This window comes from Peromyscus eremicus, chromosome X (genome assembly GCF_949786415.1).
Source record: "Peromyscus eremicus chromosome X, PerEre_H2_v1, whole genome shotgun sequence".
Classification (NCBI taxonomy): domain Eukaryota; kingdom Metazoa; phylum Chordata; class Mammalia; order Rodentia; family Cricetidae; genus Peromyscus; species Peromyscus eremicus.
The window spans coordinates 59421413-59429849 of record NC_081439.1 but is presented as its reverse complement, the minus strand read 5'-3'; the positions used below and the strand labels follow the sequence as shown (position 1 = coordinate 59429849).

Here is an 8437-nt window from a genome sequence, read left to right as displayed (position 1 = left end):
CTGGAGTTTTATTCTCACTCATAGGCAAGGAAACTAGCCCAGACAGAGCTATTACAATAATTATTTTCATTTATGCCTATTGTTTCAGACTCAAAGTAGCTATTCAAACATTGAAGAGGAGTAGATGTAAATGGCAGTTCACAAAGGGTCAATGGACTTTCAGGAGACGTTATGAATTACTGCTCAGTGCCTGAACAACAGCACTGTACTGGTGTCCACTGACAACTGGAAAGCAAGATCTCAGGAGTAAGATTGGAAAAAATGCTGTAGATGAAAATTATAATCCTAAGAACGATAGGAACATATACAGGCAACAATAGAACAGTAACATTCCTTTCTGCACACCAGACATGCTTTCTGAAACCAAAAATAAATTAAATAAACTTTTAAAAAATGCTAAGAAACAGAAAACTCAGAGAAGTCCAAAATCTAGAAAGATTCATCTTGTGATGAGGAAAATGGATGGAAATTGAAATCACCATGTTAAGGGAAATAAGCCAGACAAAGAAACACAAATACTATATTTTTTTCACATCTGAAGAATCTAGATTTAAATATGTTTCTGTATGTGTAGACATAAAACAGAAAAAGGGACATAGAAATGAAACAGAGAGAATGAGAAAAAATGATGCAACATTTGTGATAAATACTTAAAATAAGATTTACTATATAATCTTAAAAGATGATGACCCAATAGTACCAAACAGTTGTTGAAATCTGATATTAACTACCAGTGCTTATTTTCTGGTCAGTTCTTCATTTCAAAGGTGTTTTGGTTGCCCAGCCCTTGAAAAATGAAAAAGGGAATGTTTTCCTATGGAAGAACTCAGACTCAGAGGAAGCAGGAAAGCAGGATGGGCAGTACATAGATGAGGTAAACAAGCCTCAGGGCAGCACATAGATTAATAGCAATGGGTTAATTTAAGTTAAAAAATAGCTAGCTAGAAATAAGCCGAAGCTAAGACTGAGCATTCATAATTAATAATGTTTCTGTGTCATGCATGATTTGGGGGCTGGCAGTCCAAGAAAGCCTGCTACAAATATGTGTGTATGTGTGTGTGTTGGCATGTGCATGTGGTTGCCCATGGAGGCCAGAAGCATTAGATACTTTGGAGCTGAAGTTTTAGGCAGTTGTCAGCTGCCAGATGTGAGTTCTGGGAACCCAAATTTAGGTCTTCTACAAGAACAGCAATCACTCTTAACCACTGAGATATCTCTCCAGTCCCACTTTTTGATTGTGTATCATGTACTATAATCTAATTATTATACATGTTCCATGGCTGGAAAATAATGAGTATTATGTGATTATTGGTTTCAGTGTTCAATTTATAGGCATTCAGTTAAGTTTGTTCATTGCATTTCTCAAAACCTCTGAATTTATTGGCTGTCTTGGGGTTCCTATTGATTTGGTAAAAAACCATGACCAAAAGCAACTGGGAAAGGAAAGGATTTATTCCTTTTATGTTTTATTCATCACAGTCCATTTCTGAAGGAAGTTAGGGCAGGAACTCAAGGCAAGAACCTAGAGGTGCGAACTGAAGCAAAAGCAAGTCATGCTTACTGGCTTGCTCCCTGTAGCTTGCTCAGTCTGCTTTCCTGTGCCACCCAGGATCACATGCCTAGGGGTGGCACTGCCCCTACTGAGCTGGGCTCTCTCACATCAATCAATCAAGAAAATGCCCTACAGACTTGTCACTAAGTCAAACTTAGGCATATTCTCCATTGAGAGTCCTTCCCAGATGACTGTAGCTTTTGTCAAGTTTACATAAAACTAACCAGGACATTGGTTATTTGATGTGTTGTCTCCATAAGTATCTCTCACCTTTGTGTTGTCCGGAATCCCACCTCCATTCTGCCTCATTGCCATCAAGCGCTATTTCAGTTTTTCCAATGTGTGAGGTGATAGTTTCCTGCTGAAAGAATATACTTCTGAGCTTCCCATGTGGACTACATTTCTGACCTTATAAGGGTCCCACAATCCCTGTAGGCATTTTGTCCATCGCTCATGTGGATGACAAAATGCTCCCTCACTGTGAATAAACATGGTCCTACCTAAGGTCAGAGCAGACCTCTCATTCTTTCTGCCTTCTGTCTCTACAGATGCCTTTTAATAATCTAACACGAGGTAAAATTCATTCCAACAGGCCAGCCAAAACTCCAGCCACTGCTTTTTTGTACCCAGTGAACATAATTGCTTTTCAAGAAGGAAAACTCAGAAAATAACATCAAATACTCATAATTCCAACACGTGATAAACTAAGTCTTTGAATTAGATTCCTAATTATGCTATTTACTAGTTTTAAACAGTCCTCATATATGTATATATATAATTATATGTATATTACACACATACACTTTTTTTTTGGTTTAAAGTGGTTTATTCAGCTGGTGGTTACTTAGCATCTCACGGGGACAGTTTTTGTTGTAATCATTTAAATTTTTTTATTTAATGCCAAATGCTGTTTATTTAAGGAGGGAAGAGGTCTTAAATACAGGCTTACAGCACAATGGGAGAACCCTGGAGGGCAGAAGTTCGATACCAATGTTTTACAATCTTGCATCTAAGCTGTTAATGCCCATTATGCAGGATACACAGACAAGGAACTTCCCTTAAGCATTCAGGAGGGTGGAACCCGAGAGGAAATTAGCATAGGGAGGATATCAAGGTCAAGGTCAGCAAGCAAGGCAATAGTTATCCAAAACAGGGGCCAGGACCCTACAGGTCCCCCTTTTACTAAAAAATGAGCTTCTGAATAACACACACACTTTGAAAATGAGAACAAATCTACCCACCTTGTAGTTATTCTGCAACTACTCATGCAGTGTGGAGTATTAGCTAACCTAGGAGGCCTGCTCATATATGGCAGCTAGGTACAACTGTATTAATATTTTGGTCACAGAATTTAATCACTTAATCAATTGTACTTGGAGGCCTGGGGGTTGGAAGGTTTTTGATGGAGAACCCTTATAAACAAGATTAGGTGTTTTTTATAAAAAAAGAGATGTAATGGGAAGTGAATTCCTTGACACCTCTTCCATTTTGTGATTAAACAGTTCCTCCCGAGTACCAAGCAACAATGTTACATTTTGAAAGCAGTGAGAGGTCATAACCAGTTCGTTCCTTTGTCTTGTATTTCCCAACCTCTAATATGGGAAAATTAATTTCCATGGTTATAAAGTACTCAGTCTGATTTTAATAGCAGCACAAACTAACCTACTATGCCTTTATTTTCTATTAAGAAAATGTGCTCTATGGGAGATATAGCTGTTTTTTTTTTAATTTAACTTAATTTTACATATCGATATAGCTGTTTTTTAAAAATCAAAATGCATATCCGAGAAAATATACAGCAAGACTAATAATAAAAAACACATTAAAAACATTTTTTTCCAGCTACTCTTCTATTCATCAGATTGGCTCATTTTTGGAAAACCTGGGGGCTATTAAAATGCCAGAGAAGGTCTGTGTGTCTATAAGGAAGCAGTTTTTCACGGAGGTGCCTTTTTTTCTAAACACAAAGGGCGGAGGGAGAGCGGAACTGCATGCTCTTGTGAAATCATGCTGCCACCAAGCGGTAACGTTTCACAGGCGAAAACAAAGGCCAGAAGAATGTTTTCTTTATCTCCCGACTTTGGCTGTTTGAACTGGAATGGACCTGGGAAGACCCAGAGCGAGACAGAAAAGGGGAGGCGAAAGCCAACTGACCAGAAAGCCACCCATCCCGTGAGGGTGACCCGGAAGTGAATTCGGAGTTGATTGACATGTAGTTCCTTCAAATCAGAGCCTGGAAGCCGTAGCAACAGTACAGGAAGTCCCGGCGGTTTTAAGTTGCGGTTCCGGTGTTCAGAACGCCAAGGACGATGGGAAGCTTGAATTTGTTTATCTGGCTTTAGGCAATTCAATTCACCCTTTCGTGCTGCCGAGAACCCCTCTGACGCCGCCACCCCACCGGAATGGACCGAGGCGGCTTCCTTTGCTGGTAGGAATGAACGCGAGGAGGTGGGAGATCTTAGTCTTCCGACCTTACTACTTGGACATGTGCAGTGGGCTGTATAGATAGATGTTTGGCGGGAAGTTTCTTTGGTTAGGGCTGGGGTTGAGTGGGGAGAAGGGATAGCCAGTTGGCGCCGGGATTCGCGCTGGGACTCTACTGGCGCAATCCACACACCTGTTCAGACATCCGTCTGTCCTTTCGTTCAGGAAACATCTGACTCCATAATGTGCCAGACCCTGGAGACCTGAGACACATCGACTCGCTTCTCAGGTACCATTCATTCTAATATGTGGAGACAGACAATAAACAAATTATTGACTTAATTTCAGATGAACATAGGTAATAGAAAATAAAACAGCCCCCCCCCAAAATAAAGTGGATCTAAGTATCTTCATTTGAACTAAATGGTCAGATCCTACTTCCTCCAGAAATGATGATTGAAGACATTAGGAATGGTGTGATATACGGCTTCATTCCAGACTTTGAAAACTAGCATCAGAATAGGAAATACTACTAGAAGGGTTCAATGGGATGAAAAAGTGCTAGCACTAGAGCTTGGTTAACAATGCATGCTAGGGCTTTGAGCGCTTGGGTTAATGCTCCCAAATAAGACGTCTACTAAGCCCCAGAGGCCAGAGGGAGGGGGAAGTCTGATTCCCTTCCTTTCTGTGTTCTGCTTTCCTGTCTTGTCTCCTTTCCCCATGGGTCCTGGGATCTTACCCTTCCGGACTGTCTGTGTGTGTGTGTGGGGGGGGGGGGGCTTCACTTTGCTGTGAGGAAGGAGTGTGGCACAGATGGACCTCCAGTGTTATCAGTGGAATGCCAATGGAGTTTTAATTCTGGTTAAGAGTTTGGAATGGGGCCTTGCTGCATTGTGATCATGACTGATGTTTTAAAGAATCCTGTGGTTCAGCATGGTGCAACCATGACAACAACAACATGGTAAGTTGAGTAAAATAAACACAGGCATATTGTTAGTGGGCAAAACTAGAATCCTTCCAGTTAACTCCAGTCTGATTCATGCTTATTTGTTCCTTCCTGTTCAGTATCCCCCTTCCTCTTTGTTGGTTTTTATCAGCGCTCTTACCCTGCGAGGAAAAGTCACGAAACACGACAGAATCCACTAATAAGAGTTTTATTAAGATGAGGAGAGAGAGATAGATGTGCACAGGCGTGTGGAAAGACACATGTGTGAAGGGGGCAAGGGAATCATGGCGCCGGCTTATAAAGGCTGAGCTGCGCCTGCACACACAGGCCCATGTGGCTATTCCACACATAGGCATAGATCACACAGGGTCCTGAGTCATGCTAGACTTTTGAAGCGGAAATGACTGGGCAGAAATGACTAGGTATCCCGCATGACTAGGTGTCCTGCCGGGCATGCGCAACATGCAGGGTCATGGGTCACGCAGGACGTTTGACCCGGAAATGACTAGGTGGAAGTGACTTAAGTGTCCCGCCGAGCGTGCACGACCTTGCCCAGCCATAAGGGCGTGTTGGGAATTTCTATCACTCTTCTCTCCCCATCTCCTTCCTTTTTATTCTCTCCCCTCCCAGTCTCAGTTCACCTGCCCTCTGACCTCTCTCTCCATCCCTTTTATATGGTCTCAGGTAGCTTAGGCTGACTTCAACCCTGAATTTTCCATCCCTCAACTGCTGAGATTACAGGTATGTATTATAATCATACTTGGCCTGGTTCTTCCTTTCTAGGTTTTGAGATGCACAATGATGAGAAATAAAAATGAAAAGATTTCCAGAAAGAAGCCATAAGATTCAAGGTTTCACAGTCTAAGCTAATGTCCACGGATATTTGACGAAATGATCTGAGAAAATTGCAGTCCTGGCAAAAGAAGTGTAACTAGACTAAGGCAAGGTAAATGGCTAAGTAGGCAGGGAGACATGAGCTGGCGGTTGCAGGGAGGGTTGAGAATGGCAAGTGGGTTGGCACATTGCTGTAGTGTAAGCTACAGCCTGGCAGGATTTCTGTATTTCCTGCTTAAAGACGCCTCACTACTTGACTTTAGCTGGAATAGTAAGGACATCCAGCTGTTTTAGTTCAAGACAATGCCAGATTCTTGTCCCATTCTGGCGGATGGCGGCTTGTTGTCTAGTATTTCTTCAGTCAGCACCCACCTCTTTTTCCAGATACAGCCTATAGGGTGATTTGTCCTCTTTGTTCTAAGTACTATGGTTTAAGATTGTCTGTAGATTGTGCATAATTTAGGTACATTGTTTGGAGCACAGAAATTCCTTTATAGTTGCGAAAGGGAGGTTAGAGGAAGATAAAATGTCATGCTGTAGTATGTTTTGAGCCATAGTCATTACTGACTGCTTGCATCCATTTGTGGTTTACCAAATGCTAACTCATGCTAAGGGCTTCCTCCATATTTCCTCATTCCAGTGACCTGGACACATTGATAGCTGAACTCCTTAAATATAAGAAACTCAGGCTGAGATAATTGCAGCAATTTAACAACAGTCCAGCTTCACCTCTAACCCAGTGTTTCTACGAATATAGTTCCCCAGACCAACAACAAAGGCATCACAAGAGAACATGTTAGAAATGCAAAACCTAGACCCAATAAATCAGAAACTGGGTTTTGGGCCCAACTATCTATGTTTTATGCATTTTTCAGGTAATTCTGATACGTAATTGAATTTGAGAATGATTGCTATAACTGGTGCCCCCGCTCTTCAGTAACCAGTAAAACTGAACTTTCCAGGAGCTTTGATACACTTAGACATCACATGCAAATTCTGAGTCATAGGCTGGTCTATGGACCGTGCTATAGGCCGTGTGCTGTGTTGTACCCTGGTTTTCTTAGGTGAGAATAGTTATTAATCAAGTGAAGGATTAGCCTCTTTAAAGTCATGCCTTCTAAGAGCAGACAGGCTATAGGATTCTTAGTTATCCCCACTGTCTATTTTTTTTTTTTTCAAATATCTGCTTGAAGAGAGAGATGATACAGGAATCTAGAATACAGGAGAAGGAAACAGGAAGGAACCAACAAGCATCAACCAGACTGGGGGCAACTAGAAGATTCCAATTTTGGCCAATAGGAAGAAATCCTTCCTAAGCTTCATTTGGGAAATGGAGAGTCCTGGTAAAAAAAGAGGTAAGGAGCAGTCTGAGTATTCACTCCCTCAATGAGATGATGTGTGCTTATTGGCCAGCACTCACCTCAAACAACTTAAAACAAGTTTTGGAAATGTTGGGATTACCATGCTGTAAATGAAGAGCCTGAATGATCTTACCAAACTAGTGATAAAATGCGGTTGGTTTGCCTCTCCAAATGTGTGTGTGGAGTGTGGGATGGTATCCAAGTAATTTCTATTTGGAATGCTGTGTGTTCTCAGTTGTTAAAGGGAACTAATGTTAAAGGGCACATTTGCTGGTTCCTAAGATATGTAGGACAGCTTCTAGGAAGCTACTTGTCTTTTTTTTTTTTTGTTTTTTCGAGACAGGGTTTCTCTGTGTAGCTTTGCGCCTTTCCTGGAACTCACTTGGTAGCCCAGGCTGGCCTCAAACTCACAGAGATCCGCCTGGCTCTGCCTCCCGAGTGCTGGGATTAAAGGCGTGCGCCACCACCGCCCGGCTTACTTGTCTTCTAATGTATGTATTTGGTGTGTATTTGTTATAGATACAACAAATGAGGATAAAGCAAAAACCGATTATGCCTTATTTATGGCAGGTGGAGCATGGAGGACTACTGGATTAGATGGCGAGAATGCCCAGGCATCCCCATGGCCCTACTGATGTTCCAGAACTTCATCAAGTCAGTGATAAACTACATGTATACCTAGAGGAGGTAGGCTACCTACAGGATATCTTGTTGTAGGCTGGGTGGCATAGGGGCGTAAGATTGCTGCTCCTTAAAGCCCCAGCTTTTGTCCAAAGTGCTTCTAAAAGAGTGACTTCATAGATTCTGGAAAACATGAGGGGAAGCTAGTATCCTAAACTATAGCTCTTGTTGCTCCCACCAGTCTATAGTGTACCAACTGTCAGATGTTATAATTGTCCTTACTGAGATCTAATGGCTACATGGATCTCTGCTTTGTGACATAATTGATAGGAATGGTGGCTAAGAAGCATGACACTCTGGATGTCAGTAGTGAGGGACTGTGCAGTAATCTCGTTTATCTCATATTGGTCAACTACTTCAGTTTACTGCAGTGCGGACAAAACTGTCTGTGTATCTTTTCTTTCCTTTTTTTCTCTATTAAGACATTTTTTATTCAATTTACAGATCCCCCTCTCATCCCTCCTCCTTTTCCCCCCAACCTATCCCCCATGCCCCCCTTAGTCATTCTTCATAGCAGTGGAAAGCTTACTAACATACATCTCCCCACTCTTTGCTGATTGATTGATAAAACTGCACAAGACTCAACCCAGGCTCCAAATTGAACTTGTACACCTTTTGTAAACCTTCAAATTCAGTATT

The 8437-nt window shown here is 41.7% G+C and overlaps 1 long non-coding RNA gene across 1 annotated transcript; it reads left to right on the top strand.

Annotated features, from left to right (window-relative positions):
- Positions 1-3783: 3783 nt before the first annotated feature.
- Positions 3784-6325, top strand: LOC131899876 (uncharacterized). Its single transcript, XR_009376139.1, has 3 exons — positions 3784-3980; positions 4202-4265; positions 5706-6325. It is a non-coding gene; the product is annotated as an uncharacterized LOC131899876 (long non-coding RNA).
- Positions 6326-8437: the final 2112 nt, after the last annotated feature.